Source organism: Carcharodon carcharias, chromosome 11, assembly GCF_017639515.1.
Source record: "Carcharodon carcharias isolate sCarCar2 chromosome 11, sCarCar2.pri, whole genome shotgun sequence".
NCBI lineage: Eukaryota > Metazoa > Chordata > Chondrichthyes > Lamniformes > Lamnidae > Carcharodon > Carcharodon carcharias.
In genome coordinates, this window is record NC_054477.1 from 37,727,041 (window position 1) to 37,741,355 (window position 14,315).

Here is a 14,315-nt window from a genome sequence, read left to right on the forward strand (position 1 = left end):
GACAGCTCAAGGGTGGGCACCCCTCGTACTTTACGTGCCCCCACCTTCGTTGACTGAAAATACGCTGGACGGGGAGCCATAAAATCCAGCCCAATGTTGCAGGTTCTGATGAAGGGTTACCACAAGTTGAAACATTCCATGAGATTTTCTAGTCTTTTGCCATTCTCCAGGTTTTCCTGTTCTTCCCACAACGATGCCCACCTCTGGCGGGACTGGAAAATCCCAGCCATTAACTCTGTTTCTCTCCACAGATGCTGTTTGACCTGCTGTTAAAGTAAGCTTGACAAATTGCAGCAGTGCATTTTGTTGCTAGTACACATTGCAGCCATAGTACACCAATGGTAGGGATGGTCAGTACTGAGTTTATAAGATTGCAACTGGAAGGCCTTGCCATAACCTCCTCTCTTCCCTAGAAACAGGGAAAGTGCGGGAATTGGAGTGTGGTAAATGTAACACCCTTATGAAATGGTGTAAGGAGAGTCCTAGTAACTACAGCATGGTCAGTTTAACATCAATGGTGGATAATGTTTTAGAAACAATAATCAGGAAAAAACAATAACTGGCACTTGGAGAGGTTTGAGGTAATTATGGAGAATTAACATAGATTTGTAAAAGGCAGATCATGCTTGACTAATCTAATTACATTTTTGATGATGTAACAGAGAAGGTTGATGAAGAGAATGCAGTGGATGTTGTCCATATGGATTTTAAGAAATGATTTGGAAAAAAAAACACAGAAAAGGCTGATTAACAAAATTTTAGCTCATGGAATTGAAGGGTCAGTATCAACTTTGGATCAAAAAATTGGCTTAAGGGCAGAAAACAGAGTTGTGGTAAATAGTTGTTTTTCAAACTGGAGAATTGTGGACAGTGGTGTTCCCCGAGGTTCAGTGCTGGGACCATTGCTTTTTTGGATAAATCAATGAATTGGATATTGGAATACAAAGTAACATTTCGAAATTTGTCCATGATACCAAACTTAGAGGAATGGCAAACTGTGAGGGTGCAACAAATAATTGCAACAGCTAACAGATAGACTAGCAGAATAAGCAGACAAGTGACAATGGGATCTAATACAGAGAAGTATAAGGTGATGCATTTTGGCAGAAGGGATAGGAAGAGGCAAAATAGACAATGGCATAGTTCTAAAGAGTGTGCAGGGATGGAGGGACCTGGAGATTCCTGTGTATAGATCTTTGATGGTGGCAGGGTTCTAAAGGGTGTGCAGGGATGGAGGGACCTGGAGATTCCTGTGAATAGATCTTTGATGGTGGCAGGGTTTTAAAGGGTGTGCAGGGATGGAGGGACCTGGAGATTCCTGTGTATAGATCTTTGATGGTGGCAGGGTTCTAAAGAGTGTGCAGGGATGGAGGGACCTGGAGATTCCTGTGAATAGATCTTTGATGGTGGCAGGACATATTCAGAGCATGGTTAGCAAAGCATATAGGATCTTGGGCTTCATAAATAGAGGTATTGCTTACAAAGCTGTAAGACATTTAAGAACTGATTTCCCGTTTGGGCACACTCTGGGAAGAGCAGCATATGCAAGGAATGGTGCTTTGGACATTGTGGAATTGAAGTCCAAACTTTTTTTGTCTATCATTTAAGTGGGCTGAAAACCTGAGGTTGCAGGCCACTATTTCACGGGTTGTGCTGACTATGAACTCATTTCTCACTGGAGTTTGAGCAATCAGCACTTTCAATCAGTATTCCTGCTCTGACACTGCAGATTCTGCCAATATAGCGGTTGTCACTGCCCCACTTTGCATCACCACCCAGAATGTACGTTCACTTGTGAATATAGCCCTTGCCATCCATGAGCTTATTGTGGACGATCACTGATTATTATGGCCTTGATGGAGACCTGGCTGAGCAGTGATTTAAACCTTGTCCAAGATGGTAGAATTTGAATTCAATCAATAAAAATCTGGAATTGAAAGTCTAATGCTGACCATTAAGCCATTGTGGATTGCCCTTAGAGCCCATCTGCTTCACTAATGTCCTTTAGAGAAGGAAATCTGCCATCCTTGCCTGGCCTGGCCTACATGTGACTCCAGACCCACAGGTTGACTCTTAAATGCCCTCTGAAATGGCCTAGTAAGAAATTCAGTTGGATCAAACTGCTAGAAAGTCAATAAGGAATGAAGCCAGACAGACCACCCGGCATTGACCAAGCCCCTGGAAAAGACAATGTTGACCCTGCAAAGTCCCTCGTACAAACATCTGGGGATGTGTGCCAAAATTTGGAGAGCTGTCTCACAGACTAGTCAAGCAACAGCCTGACATAGTCATACTCACGAAATCATACCTTACAGAAAATGTCCCAGACATCCTGCCAGCAGGACCAACCCACCAGAGTTGGTGGCACAGTGGTATGCAGTTGGGAGTGAGTTGCCCTGGGATTCTTCAACATTGAATCTAGACCCCATGAAGTTTCATGGCATCAAACATGGGCAAGGAAACCTGCTGGTCACCATGTACCACCCCTGTCAGTTGATGAATCAGTGCTCCTCCATTTTGAACACCTCTTGGAAGAAGCACTGAGGATGGCAAGAGCGCAGAATGTACGCTGGGTGGGGGACTTCAATATCCACCACTAAGAGCAATTCTGTAGCAGCACTACAGATCAAGCTGGCTGAGTCCTAAAGAACATAGCTGCTAGAATGGGTCTGCAGCAGGTGTTGAGGGAACCAACAAGAGGGAAAAATATTCTTGACCTCATCCTCACCAACCTGCTTGTCGCAGGCGCATCTGTCCATGACAGAATCGGTAGGAGTGACCTCCGCACAGTCCTTGTGGAGACAAAGTCCAGTCTTCACATTGAGGATACTCTCCATCATGCTTAATGGGACAGATTTCGAACAGCTCTAGCAACTCAAGACCAGGCAAACATGAGGAACTATAGGTCATCAGCAGCAGCAGCAGAACTGTATTCAGCCACAATTTGTAACGTCATGCCTGGTATATCCCTCACTCTACCATTACAACCAAGACAGGGGATCAACCCTTGTTCAATGGAGAGTGCAGGAGGACATGGCAGGAACAGAACCAGGTACACCTAAAAATGAGGTGTCAACCTGGTGAACCTATAACACAGGACTACTTGCATGCCAGCAACATAAGCAGCAAGTGATAGACAAAGCTAAGAGATTCCACAACCAATGAATCAGATCTAAGCTCTGCAGTCCTAGCACATCCATGAATAGCTGTGAACAATTAAACAACTCATTAGAGGACAAGGGGACTTCACAAATATCCCCATCCGCAATGATGGGGGGGCCCAGCACATCAGCGCAAAACGTAAGGCTGAAGCATTCGCAATGATCTTCAGCCAAAGGTGGCTCCTCCAGAGGTCCCCAGCATCACCGATGCCAGTCTTCAACCAATTCAGTTCACTCTGCGTGATACCAAGAAATGGCTGAAGGCACAGGATACTATAAAGGCTATGGGCCCTGACAATATGCTAGCAATAGTACTGAAGACTTGTGCTCCAGAACTTGCCACGCCCCTAGCCAAGCTGTTCCAGTACAGCTACAACACTGGCAGCTATCCACAATGTGAAAAATTGCCCAGGTATGTCCTGTACACAAAAAGCAGGACAAATCCAACCCGGCCAATTACTACCCCATCAGTCTACCCTCCATCATCAGTAAAGTGATGGAAGGTGTCATCAACAGTGCTGTCTGTCAAGTCGCACTTGCTTAGCAATAACCTACTCACTGATGCTCAGTTTGGGTTCCATCAGGGTCACTCAGTTCCTGACCTCATTACAGCCTTGGTTCAAATATGTACAAAAGAGCTGAACTCCAGAGATGAGGTGAGAGTGACTGCCCTTGACATGAAAGCAGCATTTGACTAAGTATGACATCAAGGAGCCCTAGCGAACCTGGAGTCATTGGGAATCAGAGGGAAAACTCTCTGTCGGTTGCAGCCATACCTAGCACAAAGGAAGATGGCTATGGTCGCTGAAGCTCAATCAACTCAGTTCCAGGACATCACTGCAGGAGTTCCTCAGCGTAATCTCCTAGGCCCAACCATCTTCAGCTGCTTCCTTCCATCCTAAGATCAGAATAGGGGATGTTCGCTGATGATTGCACAATGTTCAGCACCATTTGCTACTCCTCAGATACTAAAGCAGTCCATGTCCAAATGCAGCAAGACCTGAACAATATCCAGGCTCGGACTGACAAGTGGCAAGTAACATCCGCACCACACAAGTACCAGATAATGACCATCTCCAACAAGAGAGAATCTAACCATCACCCCTTGAGATTCAATGACATCACCATCGCTGGATCCCCCACTATCAACATCCTGGGGATTACCATTGAATAGAAACTGAACTGGACTAGCCAAATAAGTACTTTGGCTACAAGAACAGGTCAGAGGCTAGGAATCCTGCAATGAGTAACTCACCTCCTAACTCCCCAAAGCCTGTACACTATCTACAAGGCACAAATTAGGAGTGTGATGGAATACTCCTCACTTGCCTGGATGAGTGCAGCTCCAACAACATTCAAGAGGGCTTGACACCATCCAGGACAAAGCAGCCCTCTTGATTGGCACCTCATCCACAAACGTTCACTCCATGCACCACTGACGCACAATGGCAGCAGTATGTACCATCTACAAGATGCACTGCAGAAACTCAACAACCATCCTTAGACAGCACCTTCCAAACCTACAACCACTACCATCTAAAAGGACAAGGGCAGCAGATAGATGGGAACGCCACCGCCTGGAAGTTCCCCTCTAAGCCACTCGCCATTCTGACTTGGAAATATTTCGCCATTCCTTCACTGTCGCTGGGTCAAAATCCTGGAACTCCCTTCCAAACAGCATCGTGGCTGTACCTACAGCACACAGACTGCAGCGGTTCAAGAAGGCAGCTCATCACCACCTTCGCAAGGGCAATTAGGGATGGGTAATAAATGCTGGACCAGCCAGCAATTCCCACACCCCATGAATGATTGCATAAAAAAAAAACAAAGGGAACGAGCCCGACAGCTGTGCCCCTGCTTCCGCGTTTCAAAAAGATTTTTCAAAAGTATGCTCCCCACCCCCAACAGCCTGCCCATGTAAACAATTTATGGCCAGGCAATGTGAAATATGAGTTAATTGGCTCTGTGACAAACTTAATTGTCCATTAATTGTTTTTTTTTAAATGGTGGGAAGGCAGCTGATTTCAGCTCCTGCCCACCCACCATATTATGGGGACTGGGTCAGGGGTGAGCGGGAACATGGCGAGCTTGTAACCCCTCATATTTTACCTGCCTCCCCACCCCACCAAAAACATGACTTGCGGAGCTGCTAGGCTGGATCTGCGGCTGGTAGTGAGGTAACCAACAAGACGGAAAAACATACTTGACCTCACCCTCACCAACTTGCCTGCTGCAGATGCATCTACCTATGACAGTCTGTCTATGACAGTATGGGTAGGGGTGGCCTTCGCACAGGTCCTGTGGAGACCAAGTCCCGCCTTCATATTGAGGATACCCTCCATCGAGTTGTGTGGCACTACCACTGTGCTAAATGGGATAGATTTCAAACGGATCTAGCAACTCAAGTCTGGACAATAATGAGGAGCTGTGGGCCATAAAATCTAGCCCAAGTCACACCTTGGACTGTCTCCTTATTCCTCTGGCAACTTCACTTCCTTTTGAGCATCTCACCTTGTTGCACCTTTCAGGTCTTTCATTTAAAATCCCTGTTCTATATCACCAATCCAAATATCACTTCAAATTTCTCATTGAGTTGTTGGATGGAATCTTATCAGCTGCACAAGGGTGGTTTTGGAGGTGGGAGGGCGTATAAGTTATGAAATATGTGTGTCAGATTGTCTAGCTGATGCACTCCTGCCTCTGAGTGATCTTGTCGGAGGCAGGGTGAGACTGGCATCAGCTACTCACCAGGTAGTGGTGGGCAGTTCTTTAGGAGTAATTAAGTGCCCACAAAGGAGCAAATAGGGGTGCTGTAGGATCGGTTGATAATCTGCTCAACTTCCTCTACTGCTTCTTCCCTTTTCCCTAGCTTTTCAGGACAAACTTCCCCACCCTTATCTCTTTAATCAAAACTAGGGAATCACTTGCAATGGCTTCTCTTCTCACTTTTGCTCGGTTACATCTGGAGCTCCCCATGGATTTCTCTACTACATGCTACACTCGGCAGTATCACCTGAAAACACAATGGGCAGAATCTTCCAGTCGGCGTGGGGGGGCTGGCCCGACACATTGACGTGTAAAATGATGCGTGATGACATCAGGCATGCTTCCCAACATCATTGCGCGTCATCGTGATGTTTCGTTTGGCGGGCATGCACCGGAGTCAGCTGCACGCCCACCGAAATGTTAAGGGCCTACTAAGGCCATTAAGGGATTAATTAAAGTACGTAAGAAAGCTGCCCGTCCAACCTTAAGGTTGGCGGGCAGGCAAAAGCTCAAGCGGCCTTCACATTTCTCAGGAAACCTCATCCACGGGCGGGATGAGCTTTCCTGAAGCTTTTATAACATAAATTAATTAATTTTTCCACCTTTACAAACATGTCCCAACTCATGTGACGTTGCCACATGAGGGCACATGTTTAAATACATTTTTACATCATTTATTGAACTGTTTTATTGTCTATTCAATCTCCCTGAGGCAGCTCCATGCCTCGGGGAAATTGCTGTGCTCATTTGCACAGGCGCGGAGGAGCGCATGCCCCAACTCTCCCTCCTACCCCGGCCCACACAGCACTATCGGCCACGCGTTACGCTGGGCGGGCCTTAATTGTCCTGTCCGCATAAGATGGCAGTGCACAGCCGATCACGGGCATTCCTGCCCAGCCTGCCCGCCATGGAAAAATCCAGGCCAGTATCTGGTTCCACATGTACACAAACAATGCTCACCTCTATCCATCAACACCTCTTTGGACCACCCCACTGCCTCAGATTTGTCACACTGCTTGTTCAGCATGCAATGTTGGATGAGTAGGAATTTCCTCCAAGTAAATATTGGGATGACTGAAGCCATTGTCTGTGGGTCCCACTGCAAATTCTGTTCGCTGGTAACCATTTCCATCCCTGACAACTGTCTTCAACTGAGCAAGATCATCTGCAACTTTGGTGTTTTGTTTGACCCTGAGATAAGTTGCGGACCTCATATCTGCGCCATAACCAAGACTGTCCGCTTCCACCTCGGTAACATTCACTGGACTCCAACGTTGGCTCGGCTCATCTATTGCTAAAACACATATCCATGAGTTGTTAGACTTCAATATTCCAACCTGGCCATCCTCCACCCTTCCAGCCTCTATAAATTTGTGCTTATCCAAAACTTTGCTGTCCATAGCTTAACTCATTCCAAATGTCACTCACCCATCATCCCTATGCTCGCTGACCTTCCCTGACTTAGTGTCCAACAACACCACAATTTTAAAATCCTTATCCTTGTTTTCAAATCCCTCCATGGTCCCTTCCCCCGTCCAACAAGCCTTTGAGATGTTTGTGCTTCTTGCGTTTTCCCAGTTTTAATCACTCCACCATTGGCGGCTGTGTCTCCAGTTGTTTTGGCCTTAAGCTCAGGAATCTGGATCGAGGGACAGTGGGGGAAGATGTAGAATTCCTGGCAGAGAGATGAGGCTTTAGACATGACTGAGGAGTGGGGGAAGCTCTGGCCACGATTGAGCTGCGAGATCTGAAATGATCATGCAACTGGAAATCATCTTGGCCACCCATATCGATGGTCTCATTTGTTTTCAGTCAATGTTGGTGAAATATTCATTGTAGGCTAATTTAGTCAGAAGAGACATGGGCCAGAATTTTACGTTGGGCCGCGAAATTGCGTGAGGTGACATCGGGCAAGCATCCTGACCTCATCGCACACTCCTGCGATATCTCGTGTGATACCTCGCTCAGCAGGCATGCACAGCAGTCAGAAGCACGCCCACTGACAATTAAGCGGGCAAGTAAGACCATAAAGGAAGCAGTTGAAAGCGATTTTTTTGCAGCATTTTTGTTGTTCAGTTTATTCTGCGGAGGTCTGCAGCTCCCTGAGGCAGCTGTCTACCTTCAGCGAGCTCACCGGAAATGCTCACCAGCACCCACCAGCAATGCTGAGCCTTTCTCAGCGCATGTTTCGCGCTGGCTGGCCGTTAACTGACCAGCAAGTGTGAAATTGCGGTCGGGGGCCGATTGTGGTTGAGGGCCTTTATCCCGTCCGCTCCCGGGCCCGCTGATCGCACGCGCCCGACGAGCGAAAAATTCAGGCCATTGAGTAGTTTTGATACCAAAGATCATCTGGGTTTGGGTGGAGTAGGAGGGGTTTAAAATGTTAAAAGTCTGAAACCTGACTCCAACCAACCTATTAAAAAAAGCAACTTCTTTAACAGAGGCGGGGTGGGTTACAGAAAAACCACTTGTATTTCAAATAGTATAATAAGGCCGGGTGCCTCATTTGCATTCACCATTTGAAATACAACCCTTGTTGTCCGGACCTCAACCACCTTGCTGACACTTCTGATTTTCCCCTGACTCCAACCTCCCCGACAACCAGGCCCCCGCTCTCCCACTGAGGCCTGCTTTCCCCCCAAGGCATCTGTCCCCTGTCACTGGCCTCCACCCATTTCCCACTTCACCCAGGAACCCTCCTCCCCCACCCCGACATCCTTCAACCCAGAATCAGCCACACTGCCCCCTATCCCCACCCTCACCCCACCATCAGTTAGGAGACATACCTACCAGCTTCTGTGGTGCTGACTTTGGGATGAGGAACCTATCAATAATGCTACTAATACCACACTCATGCTGTGGAGTTGAAACATTACAGCTTACGGGGGACTCCAAGATTCCAGATTTTCCATGGTCTATTTGACTCCAGGGCCAGAATGTTACCATCCTTTTGGCAATGGGCTGGGAGGCACAAAGGTTAGCAAAATAGCATGGGAAGGTGGGTGAGTGGGGAGGACATGCCCCTCCCCAGGGCGCCTCCCTGCTACAATGCCATTTGCCAGTGGCTGGGCAGGTATGCTGCTGGAGGGAGCCAAAATGAGCCACTTGAGTGGTCAATGAAGTGTCTCTTGCTGCCTCTGAGGGAATTTTGCCAGCATCCTGGGCAGCCCGCTGTCACAAGGGGAGTTCATCTTCTGGCAGGGACGACCTCTTTTTGGGCACTCCATGGCCCATGGAGGGGCCCGTTGGTGACAATGGCTGCACTGAGTCCCTCCACCCCCGATCCCTGAGGCCTGTCTGCCTGGCCCCGACGATCCCCGACACTACCTAGCCCTCTTTGAGGTCATTGAGGTACCCTGTCCATGGAGCATCAGCAATGGCCACTGCTAATGGTGACACTGCTGAGGCAGTTGAGTTGCCAGTCCTCTGATTGGGCCAGCAGCTCTTGGGATCAGACAGCTATCCTTCATAAGCTTGGCAGCCCCACTGGTAGCCACTTAATTGGCCACCACTGGGAATATTCCTGCCCAGCTCCCACTGCCAGCCAATGCGAAGTTAGAACCAGCTTCCAACCCTGGAGGGGGGCTTCAGGCATCTCTGTAAAATTCAGACACTGCTCGAAGCTGGTGAAGGTAGTTGATACTCCCTCCATTGACTTTGAACGTATATGGGGGATTTCCCAATCACATGCAGTAACTTCTGCAGATCAGCAGAACCCCCAGAGGGTCAATGTAATCAACTTTAAGTGGCCGTTACCTGTCAGGGAAATGGATCCAGCTGCAGAGATGCTTCATCAGCACAATAGCAGTGCCTAGTGACAACTTGCTACTTGCCCTAAAAGCCTCTGCCAGACACTTCAAAATCACGTTACTGAGGAAGCATTGAAAAGAAGCAAGTGGTGAGCATTGAAAGCCTGCACAATATAGGTACCAAGAGGAAACACTGTAAAACACTGCATCTGTTTTTATCATTGATGAGATGTGGCAGAATGAATTTAGAAAAGGTGAGGCAATTCCTATTGCTATCATCCAGTTGGGGACCAGTAACTTTTGTTTAAAGTAGACAAAATTTGAAATCCCAGGTACTTACTAAGAGGATAAAGCCACAAGATTCCATGTTTTTAAACAAACAGATGATTTTTACCACACAAGATTCAACAAAGCAAACAGTCAACACTATCTATCCTATACTCTAACGTCCAGAATTAACATAAGCCAAACATGAACTAACTGGCAAACTGTGGTTAAACAGAAGCCGCAAACTGCACGCTAACTGGCAGACACAACCATGACATATAGCATGAATTTTCTCAGCAGCCCGTCCAGACGTCAGTGATCACTTTAAGTCACAAAGTCCTTCCAATGTTTTCTTCCCTACGAGGGATTTCAGCTCCTCTGCTTTGTGGATTTAGACTCTTATTTCCCTTCAATAGCAGTCCCAACTCAGCCTGGAGCTGTTCTTGCTTCTTCTGCTCGCAATGAATTATCAGGCCACAAGACTCAAACTCAGAATGCCCCAACAACTGCTCACCTTCCAGCTGCTCAATCTCTCTACCCAATATTGCTTGCCACTGGCTTGGGCAGGCTATACCCCAACATTTAATCACTGGCAGAATCTCATCTCCCTAGCTGCACTGAGCAGACGACCATTCCTCACAGGCCTTTCTGTGCCCAAACTCCTCTATCTGCACACAGCTAACGACTGCCACTGCTTGCCTGAGTCCTTTCTCATGGGTTAGTTTATGCACTGTCCCCAGATCCCATGGTGGGTTTTCGCACCAAAACCCCAGTCACTTGAGCAACCTTTTGCGCCACACGCCATGCAGGTGCAATCTATCCTCCCACATCCTTCAACCAGGGTCTGGCAAACACCCCGAAAAGACACATAAAAAACCCAACATGGGGAGGGTGATGAGCCAGGGGTCGTGGTCCACATTGGTACCAATGCTTAGACAGGAATGGGGGTAAGGTCCTGAAAGCAAGCTTTAGGGAGCTAGGAAGGAGATTGAAAAGCAGGACCTCTAAAGCAGTAATCTCAGGATTACTCCCAGTCCCAAAAGCAAGCAAGTATAGAAATAGGAAAGCTGAGAGATTAAACACGTAGCTGGAAAGCAGGTGTAGGAGGGAGAGCATCAGATTTCTGGGGTATCGGGGCCAGTTCTGGGGAAGGTGGGACCTGTACAAGCCGGAGAGCAGGACTGGGATGAATATCCTTGCAGGGAGGTTTTCTAGTGCTGTTGGGGGTGGGGAGGGTGGGCGGTTTAAATTAGATTGACAGGGAACCTGTGGGCAAAGTCAGAGCAGGGAACAGGAGATGGATAATTAGTGAATGACTCTGAAAGACAGAAGAAGCTCAGGTTCAAAAGTGTACAGCACAGGAGTTTGGCAGTGTTGGAAGGTATATATATAATTGCAAGGAGTATAGCAAATAAATTCGATGAGCTGAGGGTACAGATAGGCACATGGCAACATGATATCATCACTATAATGGAAACCTGGTTTAGGAAGGGGCAAAAATGGCAGCTTAACATCTCTGGATATAGGGTTTTCAGGCAGGATAAGGGAGAGGGATAAAAAAAGGTGGGGGAGTAGCATTATTGGTTAAAGAATCAATTACAGCTGTGAGGAGGGATGAAACGCTAAATGAGGCATCAAATGAGGCCATATGGGTTGAGCTCAGAAATAAAAAGGGGCAGCCACACTGAAAGGAGTGTACTATAGACCTCCAAATAGTGGAAGGGAGTTAGAAGACCAAATATGTAACCTTTCTCTGGAGTGAACTTGTTCACATTTGACAACAGGCTGCTGAGAAATGATAGTAAGAACATCACTGTAATAAATCATTTAAAATCCATTTTTGCTCTCCACGGTCCACAATTCCCAGGCACTGAGGTTCTCAAATGTGCACAGGACTGGGAGCTTTGTCACACTACATCAAGTCCCAAATATCTACAATCCAATGGAATTGTGGAACATACCGTGCAGGCCTTAAAACACCTGTTGAAGAAGGAAAAGGTGGACGGAAGAGACCCTTACCTGGCTCTGCTGGGTTTCAGGAATACTCCATTAGAGGGCATTGGATCATCTCCAATACAGCTCCTGATGGGGAGAGGACTAAGAACTAAACTTCCAACTGTGCCTCAACTGTTATTTCCACAGCCAGTGCAGGACCTGCCCAAACTGAGACAGCAGAAGCAGAAACAGTTACTTTGCTCGATCCTTGCCTGACCTGAGCATGGGAGAGACAATGAGGATTGAGCATGAAGGAATCTGGAATCCTGCTATTGTCACAGGAATCACAGGAGATCCAAGGTCTTACATAGCGCAGACTCCAAATAGGCAACAGTACGGGAGAAACCGTAAATTCTTAGGGAAAACAAATGAAACATAACCCTACTCTGAAACAAGAATGTACCAGTGAAGCAACAGAATGAGACAAAGCCTGGGAGTCCTGAAAACTATCCAAGGAGTGATAGCGACACGACACAGAGCTGGAGAAGGCCCCTTGTCCTTCAAAATCACCTCTGTCACCATTCGGAAGATCCAGTGGAAGAACTGTGAAAAAAAATCCACAGAGATAGAGAGAAGAGTGAAAGACAAAACAGACTGACCAAAACAGAGTGAGAAAGAATAGATAAAAGGCTTTGTGTACTTGAGTTGTATAAAAGCTCTTTTTAAAAAAAGGAATTGTTATGATAATAGCTGATTGTTGTTGTGGACTCCAGTATTAGCTAATATATGGTACTCCGAACCATACACGGGGTCGCCTGACCAGGTGTTGCAGATCAGATAGCACATGTTGGAGCCTGTCTTGATAGAATTCAAACACTGCAGATATGTGTTCATGTAGGAAAATGTATTACCAATAAAGTTAGCTCAGTTAGAAAGACGACGGCCCGTATGCATTATTGAAAAAAGAAGCAAAAACAAGACACCTTGCTACTCATAAAAATGTCAGACTGGCAATGGGAACATGAAAAACTATGGGTGAAGTCTATGTTACCTTGCACCCTGAGAAAACCTGCCATTCGGGGAAGCTTGGTTCTCCACAACCTTACTTTGCTCTGGCAATGGGAAAGGGGATATAGATCATCCTCTTCATGTAGAGCCCGCCTCAAACAAGGCTTCAGCAGCTTGCTGATGCTTTAGATTTTGGTCATCTTCCACTTTGTACTCTCGGACATCAATCTGCAGTTCTTTGCAGATGGCAACATTGTGTAACACAAAGCAGGCGACAGTGATACAGGAAATCTCAGTAGGACTATAGTGAAGCGCACCCATGAATCTATCCAGGCACTTCTAAAGGTTTTAAAATCCTACAGTCTGCTTAATGTCAATCCTGATGTCACTGTAATGGTGTTTTCAAGGGTTTTTGGATTCCAAACAGCATCATGATTCAGTGCTATGGAGATTAGCTTTGGTCTTTGACCAGATGGCTGCCTTTGATCTGTGAACAGTAGTAGGTTTGTGTATTGGCTTAAAGCAAAAGGGTTATGGCAGCATCCTGGCTACTGTACATTCACATGCATAATGAGCTGCTTAATGTTGGAGACCCACTGCACCTTGAGGAAACAATGGGTGGAATTTTCTGAGCCCGCTGGAGGTGGGCATGATAGCTGGCATGCGTGGATAACATGGTATGACCTGTTCATGATGGCACGAAGGCAGGCCGCGATCATCCGCTCCACCTACCGACGGGGGGCCACGTTTCCCACCATACGTCAGCAGGGAGCTAATTGTAATACGTTAGCATACAATTAAAAGGCCATACTGCCAGGCCTTGGGAACCCTGCAGTATTATCCATCCATGTCGACGGGAAAGCGCACCGACGTGTTTCACAACAGCACACAGGCGATGTGCACTTAGCAGCCTTCACTTTGGGGGAATGGAGGTGATTGAGCAGCGGTGTTCTACTGCTCCCTTGTTGTTTACAGGCCTCAGGGGCGCTGGGGGACGGGGGGAACTGATGCCTGGCCCCGGAGGTGACTGGTGGGTGTCTGGGGACAAGTGCTGGCCAGCCTCGGAGGCAACCGTTGTCAGTGCGGGTGGTGGTCAAGTGCTGCCCTGGTGCTGCATCCTGCGCACAGGCAACCGAGGTGGGGGTCAGGGTAAGCAAGATCCCCTGTATAAACTGACCATGCCTCTGCAGCTGAGACAGATCAGGTGCAGCCACAGTGATATGATTGGGGTCGGGCTCCTAGCCTGTCCACCCATGCAAGGAACACAGTGGCATCAAAGGGCCACCAAGCACTCCATACCTTACCCCCACGACCCCGCCCACACCCGGCACAGATTTTGAGTCCGCCACCACTTTATTGGACAATGGGGCAGTTGGACTGTACACATTGTACAATCTCCTCTCCAACGCTGGCCATGTAACAGTCACTG